General features: G+C 37.1%; 1 pseudogene; it reads left to right on the top strand.

Annotated features, from left to right (window-relative positions):
* The first annotated feature begins 5,847 nt into the window (after positions 1–5,847).
* Positions 5,848–5,947, top strand: LOC138835178 (U6 spliceosomal RNA; annotated as a pseudogene).
* Positions 5,948–11,708: the final 5,761 nt, after the last annotated feature.

The raw sequence follows: 11,708 nt of genomic DNA, 5'->3' as shown, positions 1-11,708 counted from the left end.
AGTAAAAAACCACCCCATTAAACCATTAGATGTGAACTTGTATGGTTTGTGAAATTTTCCTTAAAGAAGAGTGATATTGATGAAAGCACCCTAATTTTAATGACAGCTTGTGGAACAGAGCTATGTGCTGAGTCCTTCACAGGGTGCAGTGTGTTGAGTCCTGCATTGGGTGCTAAGTGTTTCACAAGATGCTGTGTGCTGAGTCCTGCAAAGAGTGACATGTACTGTGTCCTTCACAGGGTGCATTCTTACATCGTGCCCTTGTAAGGGATCCACAACTGAGATGATTATGCAGACAAGAATATTGAGGCTCAGATATGTTTCCATGGCAAGTACAAAATTATATATTACTGAAGGCTAGTGTGAGTTGTCTTCTGCGGACAAATGTTTTCTTTTTTTTTTTTTGTCATGAACCTTGAACTCGGGTTCTAGGTGCTGACCCTTACCTCTAGGGTTCATGGCTAGCACTTCACCACTTGGAACCATGGACCCCCTGGCAGCAGAAGCCACGGTCAAGGGGTCAGTAGCTGGTCTGTCATCCTGCCTTCTCAGGAACCTGAGATCTGAAGATCTGGGTTCCAAAATCTCCCAAACACAAAAGGTCCCATGAGACCATTATCTCCAATTCACCACTAAGAACCTGAAGTGGAAGCAGGGTGCTTTTCCTCATGCTGGTAATCCTAGCTACTCAGGAGAATGAGATCTGAGGATCATGGTTCAAATCAAGCCTGGGCAGGAAAGTCTTTGAGACACTTAGATCCAATGAACCACAAGAAAACCTGAAGTGGCGCTGTGGCTCAAATGGTAGAGCACCAGACTTGAGCTGAAGAGCTCAAGGAAAGCACCCAGGCCCAGACTTCAACTCCTACAAGTGACAACAACAACAACAACAGCAACAAGAATAAAGGACAGAAAACACTAACAAACCTGAGGTAGAGGCCTGGGAAAGTGCATTAGGGATAGAGTGCTTTGCATCTATGAAACCCTGGGCTTGATTTCTCAGGACCATATCATTAGAAAAAACTCTGAAGTGGCTCTGTGGTCCCAGTGGGAGAAGGCTATCCTTTTACAAGAGAAACTAGGTACAATGCTCAGGTCCTGAGTTCAAGCGCCAGGACTCATGGATGTGTGTGCGTGCACACACACCCACACCCACACCCACACCCCCCCACACAAACACACACACAAACACACACACTCACAGACCAGAAGTGATGTTGTTACACAAAATGGTAAAGCACTGGGCTTCTGCACTGTGCTCCTGCTCAGCACAAAGGCCTTGTGATCAAAACCTAGCCACCCAGGGCCCAACAAGGAGAGGTCAAAGGTTTCAAAACCTGATGAGCTTCACCAGCCCTAGATGACAGGAAGCTTTGTGATATCCAACATGTGCTTGGATTTCCCAAACCTAGGAGAGGAATCATAGGCCCATCATTGCTGGCAATGAAACATTCCATTACATTCTGTGCCCTAGTTGTCTGCCAGAAGTACTCCTGAATTATATTGAGCACTTTAACTGAACACAAAAACATAGTCTCACAAAGGCAGGATAAGTGCACATAACTTTATCTGCCATGGAAAGTGGCACAAATGAAAACTTCCTGTTAAAACAGAGCACGGGGGAAAGAGATAGCTTGGGGTACAAAGAGACCCTTTTCTCCTGACATTCAGAGCACGCCCACATTCATCCTCACTAACTGGCTCAGATGGAATTGTTTGTTACCAAGCTGTACAGGAGTGAGGTCTTTTGTCTGCCTGTCCACACAATGTGAGAGACATCTTCCAGAAGGCCTGGGATGCAGTGAAACCCTCAGGTTACACTGGGAACAGTGAGGGGTTCCCTGGAACACGCACTGTCTTGAAAGAAGTCTCTGTGTTATGAAATTATTGTATTGAATACAAATTTCCTAGCTTGGTGCCATTCATCATAGCTATTCTGGAGCTTCACCTATAGGAATACATCCATACATAGACAATGACATGGAAGTACAGGTTCTTTTTGAGTGGGCAGTTCCTGAGGTTGGACTATGAGCCTAGGCATTGTCCCTGAGCTCCTTTTGCTCAAGGGTAGTACATGAAGCTTGAGTCATAGCCTCAATTCTGTTTTTTTTTTTTTTTGTGATCTCTTAGAAGTAACAGTGTCATAGACTTTCCTACACTGGCTGGATTCAAGCTAAGATTTTCTCCATCTCAGCATCCTAAGGAGGTGCGACTACAAGCAGCAGCCACTGACATCTTCTTTCCTTTCTTCTTCATTTTTTAATCTGGACAATCTGACTTCTTAGCAGGGTCATTCCAGTGGTTTGAATCTATAAGTAAACTACCCAATGTTTATTATAGTTGCTTTCTCTCCTCATCTTCTTCTCTGGTCACAGGTTTGAGGCCAAACGTGAGAAATGAGTGTCACAGTATTTTGGAGCAAATATCCACATGATATGCCAGTTCTGTCACTTAGCATTGAGCTAGAATTTACTGTCTCAGGATGAGAGGACCGAAATCTGGAGTGATCCTAATACTGTCTGCATTGCTCCTTTTGCCTATAAAATGATCTAATCATCATGAGTCTTTTGTTTCTCCAACTTTAAGTATCTAGAACACACTAGAAGCATCTTCCTGTTTCTGTTTTTCTCTAGTACCTCTCGAGATTTAGACTAAGTATTTGTGTGAAGCGGCTCCTCTGCGAATCCCTGAGAAAAGCCACTAGAAGCCTCCTTAGGAGATCGCCAATCAAAGCCAGCTGAGCAGGAAACTCGGCAAGACTCTTATCTACAATAAACCACCAGTGAACCAGAAGTGGAGCAGTGGCCCAGAGGGTAGAGCTCCAGCTTTGAGAGAGAAAGCTGAGCAGGACATACAAGCCAGACCATGCAGGAAAGCCTGGGAGTTGATTATGTCCAATTAAAGACCAGATAGCTCTTCAATTACTTTCTGTTGGCATGTTGCATGGGCCTAGGTGAGAAGTCATGCCCCTGTTATCTGATGATACAGGTAACTGGGACCTGAGATCCTAGAACCCATGGGTCCTACAGAAGAGAAGTATTTTTTAGACATCATATCAGCAAAATTTGGGGAAAATCAGTAGGAATGCTTCAGAAATATGGAGAAAACAGCCAGCAAGTTAAAACAATAAACAGATCAGCAGAATAAAATCCCATATAGATTAGAGGAAAACAACACTCATTTTTTGCTATGTGAATTCAGAAGGCCATGTACACTTAGAAGGTATCACAAGTTTGTACTTAGAATTTGCATTGATATATTTTATATTCTGATATATATTCTAAACCTAATTATTTATATTCTAATTTTATTTATTGGAATAAATATCAATCTATTTGTCAAATTATCAATTAATTCTAGTAAGTTTCATAGTGTGAAATATAAAATCATCACATATAAATGTAAAATATATAACTATATATAATATAATGAAAAGGCTCATGTTTTGCATTGTTCCGTTGTGGTTAGGGTATCAAAGGCAACTCTGTTTTAAAGTATTATTCCATTATCACTACCTCAGTGTTTGGTAGAGTTAAACCTAAAGCTTTACCATTTGTAGATTTACAGCCTGGAGGCAAGAGGAAACACTGTGGTTAAAACATTACCAATTTAGGGAGGTTGAGCTTTTCTTCATGTGTCTATTGGCCATTCTTCTTTCTTCTTCAGAGAAGTTTCTCTTTAAGTCTTTAGCCCACTTATTTATTGGGCAGTTGTTTCTTTCAGGATTTGTTGTTGGGGATTTAATTTTTTGAGTTCCAAGTATATTTTAGATATGAGACCCTTGTCTGTTGTATGGCTAGTAAAGATCTTCTCCCAATCCGTGGGCTTTCTATTGATCGTGCTAGCTATGTACTTTGCCATGCAGAAGCTCTGCAACTTCCTGCAATCCCATTTGTCAAACCTTTCTTTGATTTGTTGTGTTTGCGGGTCTCTATTAAGAAAATTTCGGCCTGTGTCAAGGAAACCTAGGGTTTCTCCTGTTCCATCCTGTAATGTTTTCAGAGTGTCTGCATTGAATTCGAGGTCTTTGATCCATTTGGAGTTGATTCTGGTGTAGGGTGATACTGCAAATCAAAACAACATTGAGATACCACCTCACCCCAGTTAGAATGGCAAAAATGAAGAACTCTAATAACAACAGGTGCTGGAGGGGATGTGGACAGAAGGGAATATTACTGCATTGTCGGTAGGAATGTAAACTTGTTCAACCACTTTGGAAAGCAGTATGGAAGTTCTCAAAAAATTTCACATAGAGCTCCGCTATGACCCAGCAATCCCACTTTTGGACATTTACCCAAATGTTTACAAACAAGACCACAGTATAGCTACCAGTACACCTATGTTTACTGCAGAATTATTTACCATAGCTAAGATATGGAACCAACCCAGATGCCCCTCAGTAGATGAATGGATCAAGAAAATGTGGTATATATACACAATGGAATTCTATGCCTTCATCAGAAAGAATGACATTGCCCCATTTGTTAGGAAATGGAAATGCTTGGAAAAAATGATATTAAGTGAAGTAAGCCAGGCCCAAAGAAACATAGGTCCCATGGTTTCTCTTATTTGCAATATCTAGTATATGTATGAGTCAAGCAGAAAAGGTCAGATAATGTGATGTTAGGAAAATGAACCCTTAGATATGTATTTAATTTTTTTTCTTTCATGCATTTGTTTCTAACGCACTTATAAGATTATCTTTTTGTTGCTTTGTATGTCCCTCCCCCACATTATTACCCCTGCTTTCACTATATTTAATGTCGGTATAATTTGTGAAGGAGAAGGGGAAAAACAAGTCGTTTAAGGATACTGGTGGGCCCGTTGCAACAATGAGAAGTACAAGTTGTCATGTCGAAAACGAACTTTACGACTTTGGTGGGGGGGGAGGATTGGGTGGGGGTTGGGGGGAGGCTGGGAAGGGATGTGAAGCGTAAACAAAGGAGGGGGTTGCAATGCTTGATAAGAAATACACTCATTATCTTACCCATGTAATGTAACCCCTCTGTACATTTTGTTCACAATAAAAATAATAATAAAACTAAAAATAATAAAAATAATAAAAACCATTACCAATTTAATGCCTAATAATGAAGAGAAATATATGGACTTCTCTTGCAACTATGAAAATATTTGGTGATAAAATGGCAGTAATGTAAGTTCCTGCCTGGTTGGAAGGTAGACAGGCCAAGACATTAGGTAATCATGAATATGAACAATTTTTCACTTTCTTCGCTTTAGATACTTTTGAAATGGTAGGTATCATAAACAATCATATTTTGATAAGATGCCTTCTAGAATGAACAGTTCTGGCTGAACTGTTCATCTCTCTATGATCCCTTGTAACTAAGATTAGTTTTGTTCCACTAATACAATCTATGCTGTCAGAGTAAGATATTCTGGTTGGTCTGTTCCTACATGGAAGAAGGGTAAAGGGTCAGGTAGACATTTGTGCCAGTAAAACCTCATTTGGGAACATTTCAGCTGCATAGGTTTAAAAATAGCTCTTAAACAAGGCTTACTTTGAATCCATTGGCTCCACAGAGCTAACACAGTTGGATAAATAAGTACTTGAAAAAGCCGTCTCCTTTGGACTTAGCTATAAATAGTTGAAAGTATGCTCAAATTCTAAATGAAAAAGACTTAAAATAGTCATTGACAAAAAAAATTCAAATGTGAGCAATCAACTGAACAACATATTTTTTTCAACTATTCACAGAATTTTAGGGAAATAAGATTAATAGCATTTTTAGGAACAATAAGATTTCCTTGTTACAAATAGGAACCTAAGCATATAAGCCTGTATAAATATTTCATCATTAACTACTAAAATTTACAGGATACTACAATCTTCAGCAGCTTGTATACCAAAATTACAACAATACAGAGATTAACAAGGCACTTGTACAAGGATGATATGAAAATTTGTGAAGTATTCAAATTTTTTCATTATTCAGATGCAAGAAATGAAAAACAGTTATTAAAAAGTTGATTACAAAATTACAAGTGTAACAATACACCTAATTCATATAATTAAAAGTTACTTTGACATCAGTGTATTAAATTTTCACCTTAGAAAGGCCTTTACATAGCATAACCTTTACCCAATTTTTGAAATTAGACAACATTGTCGTTTTATCCCAAAGAAATATAATACTAAGGACCTAGGGGGAAAAAAGGAATCTTAAACTGTTTCTGTATGGGATGCAATCCGAAAGGGCACATTAATGAACCTATATGTTATAAAACAATGTAGAATTCAATGTATCATATCTAGGAGAGAATAAAATAGATTATGGACACTATACCAACATAGAATATAGAATATTTTAAAAAATACTTTTTCAAACAAACACCCGAAATATCTTTAGTTTCTATACTACTCATTTCAACAGATAAGTTAAAATTATTTCTGATTAACAAAATCACAAACTCTGCATAAATCATTATAGAATACCAAAACTCTTGAATACATTTTGACATCAAAAGCAGGCAATTCACTTTAAAGAACTCCACAGAATCCGTGAATTGTTACTATAAGATATTGTTGTTATTTGGATTGTGAAAATATGTTGTATTGACACAAAGGAATTAATGACATTTTTGAAATTTAAGAAAATTAACCGAATCATTAGGATTTAGGAGAACAATTTGTACAGCCTTCCACAACTTCAAAGAGGTAGTGATACATACTTAACCTTTTGGTAATATCAAATGCAGTTTCTTCCAAGTGGTTCTTCAGACCTGGTTTGACATATTGGTTCAACAGTTCCAGTGTATCTCAATTACCAGCAGCAAGATGCAAGGGGGTCAAGAAGCCTTTAGTTTGGGCATTGGTATCTGCATCATGAAGAAGAAAGAAGCCACTCTGCTATTATTACACGTATATGCACTGTGCAGTTGTGTCCAGCCATCTACAGTTATTGCATGTGCCCCTTGAGCCACCAACTCACAGACAACGTCTAAGTGTCCACTGTAGGCTTCCTGATGAAGAGGGGTATTCTCATCGTCATCCCTAGTATTCACATGAGTGGCCTTTTTGGAATGTATTCTCTGCACTGTAGTAAGCTGGTTATTTTCAGCAGCCCAAAGAAGAAATTTGCTTGGATCCTTCTCCATTTTTTTTCTTGCAATTGTTACCATTCCTCACTTTTTCCATCTTGTTCCTCATCTTCATCAGAATTGCCTAACCAGATACTTTGAGTGCCAGTGGAAATGAGGTGTCCATGTATTTCCCTAATAGTTAATGTTGGTTGAACTGGTCAGAAATATCTGGTGAATTTTCTGCGTATGTTTTTTCACCATGATTTATTTTCTTTTTCCATTTTTACTATTCGAAATTATTCTAACTGGAGATTAGAGAATAAATGGAGAGTAGAGGAAAGATGTTCCTCCATATTCAAAAGTACAGACTGAAAATGAGGACCAGTGGTGTCTTCATGTGCAACTTATTCTAGGAATGAGAAAATGTGAAATAATGCCTCCTATATAAATGATTTGGGAAATGGCAGTGCAGAAAGTGAAAGGATGCAACCCAAAATATAAAACAATATAAATTAGGATAATTATGGAGCAATCATATTATCTATGAAAGCCCTGAAAGAGAGAGATGATCTATCCACAAAATCCATGCCTCTGATCAATTTATAGAACAAGCAGAAATTTGTTTTAAAAAAAATGGAAATAGAATTTATGTATTTACTTGAAATTACTAAATACATTTTTAATAGCCTACATAAGAATCTAAATCCTTGATAGTACTAGTAACAGATCTGACTGAAATCAGTTGAATCACACTTTTCCTGTACATTGAAGGAATAGGTACAGGCTTGGAAAGCAGCTAGAAAAGGCAGGCAGATTGTATCTGTGAGAAAACTTTGTGGAAACTGGTATTGAGGATTACTTACTGGTGACCCACTTTCACTGGAAGCATTATTCTGACCTCTTGCTTGCTGATTCTGAACTATTGCTTTGATCATTATATTCTCCAAAAAGAAAAAGTCAGAATTGATCACAAAGGACTACTAATACATTTTGACATTTCATTAAGCATACTCAATCATCAAAATCACACGAAGACAATAGACAGGCCTATTTTTTTAGATGAAAACAAGTGTCTTTAAAAAAACAAGGAATTTAAGTAGTCTTCCAAAAGACTTCTATTTTACTTACTGCATTATATATTTTTCCTAATGTTGAATAACAATAAATAATGGATCTATTAGAAAGCTCTTAAAGCTCATTTGTTCAATAGTGAGTTCTCTTACACTATATTATGGTATTTTTTGTATGGTCTTAGGAAGAAATTTACATTACTAACTTGAATTTGTGACAGGACAATATCTTGACTGTACATCTTTCTTCTATACTCTCAGTTTTACATTATTATCTAAATATGTGCATTAAATAAGTATAGAGGAAAAAGTAGAAGCCACACGGGTGGATCATTGCTTTAATCCTAGCTAATCAGAAAGAAGAAATCTGAGAATTGTGGTTTGAAACCAGACCAAGAAAAAAAAGTCCATTAGATTTTGATTTGAAAATAACCAGCAAAAGCTAGAAATGGAGCTGTGGTACAAGCAGTGAAATGCTAGCCTTGAGAAAACTAAAACAAAAAAATAACAAATTCTGCGACAGAGCCAGGCCCTGACATCAAGCTCTAGTATTAGCATCAAACTAATTAATAATTAATTAATTAAAAATAAATTAAGTGGTCACATGTAGAGAAAATGCTCAGGGATAACACCCAGGCTCTTATGTCAAAAACTACAATCTACCGAAAAAATCTAGTTATTTAATACCTGTGTAAATAGAGTATTTTCATCACCCAAATGCACAACCATGCTCAGTTACTTTTGCAAGTTAACTCTGTTATGTCTGGAGTACCATATAACATTATCACTTAAGTAGAAAGCTTTGCAACATGGGTTCACTCTATCTCTCTAATGGATTTTTCTCCACACAAATACTCAAATCTTACAATTATTCCAATTCTTTGAAGTCATAGCTTCTTTTTAACATCCATAATATTAAAGTTTGAATTTAGTGTCTTGTATCTCCTACATGGGTGTTCTTACCAGTATGTCATGCCCCCAACCCTAAATTATCCAGATTAATTTTCAGATAGAATCTGGCTTTCTACTTGTGTATGATTATGGGCTCAGTCCACTTGATGTTATTCTTCCTGGAATTTAGAATAACAGGTGTCTGGCATTGTGTACAGATCTTTATGTCCAGTCTGGGTTTTAACCACTATCCTCACAACAGTAGACTCCCATATAGTCAGGTTTTTCATAAGCTTATCATAGCTGATTTTTTAAAATAAATCTTTGCATTTCCTGCAGGTTCCTGAGTACTGAATTAATTTGTGTTTTCTTGGGTTCGTTTGTTTCATTTGAATATATGTATTCAGTGGTTCCTCATTTTTCCTTTGGTTTCTTCCACTCAAGTTCTTACCTAAAGTGCTGAGAAACCAATTCTTCTTTCTCAAGATAGTCAAGGTGAACCTTATTTATTCCAAAGCAATTTCAGTAATATTTAAACATCTTCATATCTAGGAATGGTATACAAATGCTAATCACTGAGAAGGGTCTTTTTATTTTCACAGCAGTCTTTGGCATTCACAGACTTATCATGAATTATACAAATATAATAAAACTCAGATACTTGCCAGGAGGAGAAAATCCTATTACTAATTGTTTTCAGAGGCTTCCCTTCTTGTGAATGAATTACACTGCTTGATGCAGAATCATATTGCTAGGGAGAGCCTAAAAAATCAGCTAACACTACAGATTTGAGGTTAATTACTTGACCTCCTGAATAATTTACTTTTATGTCAAATAAAAGCAGGCTCCCAAAAAGAGAGTAGACTTTAGAGAAACTTGGTGAGTTGTATGTAAATAGGTGCTTAGCTGACTTTGTTAATTGGTGGACTAATACAGGGAAATAAAGTACAGCAAGGTAAAAAAAATAAAGAACTATGCATTGAAATACTCATTTCTCTGTGTGTGTGCGTGCACACATGTGCGAGTACACACACACGCATGTGCATTGCTCATGCATGCATTATTCATTGCTGAGGCTTGAAAGTGCCTAGACACTATCCCAAAGCTTCTATGGTCAAGGAGAGTGGTCTACCACTTGAGCCACTACTCCACTTATGGTTTTTTGGAGATAATCACATGTATTGTCATGATTGGACAGGCTTTGAACAGTGGTCTTCAGATCTCAGCCTCCTGAGTAGCTAGCTGATTCAGTCTCTGAGTAGCTTGTTAAAATGCTACCTGTCCTCTATGCTTCACTGCTGTTTTATACTTTTCCTGAGGTAATCACAAGTCTAAGTCATATATGTCTAATTGCTTAAAAATTTTTACTGCTTGGCACCAAGGCTCCCAACTGTACTCTTAACTACTTAGGAGGTTTGAGAACAGAACCCAGGCCACATTTTAGTGGACTTCCTTAATCTATAGCTGGGTGCATTGGATCATTTTCACCATATTGCACTATCTAGAGACTAAAATTGGAAGGACTGCAGGATCAAGGCCAGCCATGGTAGATAGTGCAACTCTGATGCCTTTGATGATGGGAAGGCTAAAAGGACAGCTCAGGTGCATGTTCTTGTGGAAAGGGAACCCCTATCCTAAAATTAACAACTGATATGATGCCAGCCTAGAAAGAACAATACACCAAGTTGAAATCCCCACCAAAATAAGTATATACCTTAACATCCAAAAACATAGTAGAATCTGTTCTTTGCTCTAATATAATCTTTACCTGATTATCATATGATGTGACAGAATAGTTTCTTCGTTAAACTTATGATATATTTATAAGGACCTAGAAAATTCTTCCTCACTTCATAAGTGCAAACGAATGGCAAATTGCCTCATTTCTTACATATTTGACTACAACTAAAAATTCGTCTAATGATTATTATAGTAATATATTCTGATTTATTACTTCACTGTGTAACAGTTTTTAAACTTTTTGCTTCTTTGTTGAAGTTTAAGTATTTAAACTGTATCACCAAAATATATTCCTTGGGTACTTGGGGCAGTTCTTTACTAAGTTTTTAACCAATGGTTTCTAAGAATTTTTTTATTGTTAAAATATTGTACAGAGGGATTACAATTACATGGGCAAGATAATGAGTACATTTCTTATCAAGCATTGTTGCCTCCTCCTTTGTTTCCACTTCCCATCCGTCCCCATCCCCTCCTGTCCCCCCCAACCCAATCCTCCGCCCCTCCACAGCCAAAGTTGTAAAGTTTGTTTTTCGACATAACCTCTTGTATATCTCATTGTTGCAATGGGCCCACCTGTATCCCTATTTAAAATATTTGTTTTTTTCCTTCCCCTCCAAAAACTTATACCAACAGCAAATACAGTGAAAGCAGGGGTTATACCGTGGGGGAAGGACATATAAAACAACAAAGAAATAATCTTATAAATATGTTGGAAATAATCGCATGAAAGAAAAAAAAATTGAATACTTATCTTGGAATTCATTTCACCTTACATCAACTTATCTGACATTTTCTACTTGACTCAGACAAATACTAGTTATTGCAAATAAGGGAAACCATGGAACCTATGTTTCTTTGGGCCTGGCTTACTTAACTCAATATAATTTTTTCAAGTGTTTTCATTTCCTAAAAAATGGGGCAATGTCATTCTTTCTGATGGAGGCATAGAATTCCATCTAAGAA

This window comes from Dipodomys merriami, unplaced genomic scaffold, assembly GCF_024711535.1.
Source record: "Dipodomys merriami isolate MVZ:Mamm:240054 unplaced genomic scaffold, mDipMer1.0.p SCAF_23, whole genome shotgun sequence".
In the NCBI taxonomy this organism is placed as follows: Eukaryota; Metazoa; Chordata; class Mammalia; order Rodentia; family Heteromyidae; genus Dipodomys; species Dipodomys merriami.
This window is presented reverse-complemented; position numbering and strand designations above follow the sequence as displayed.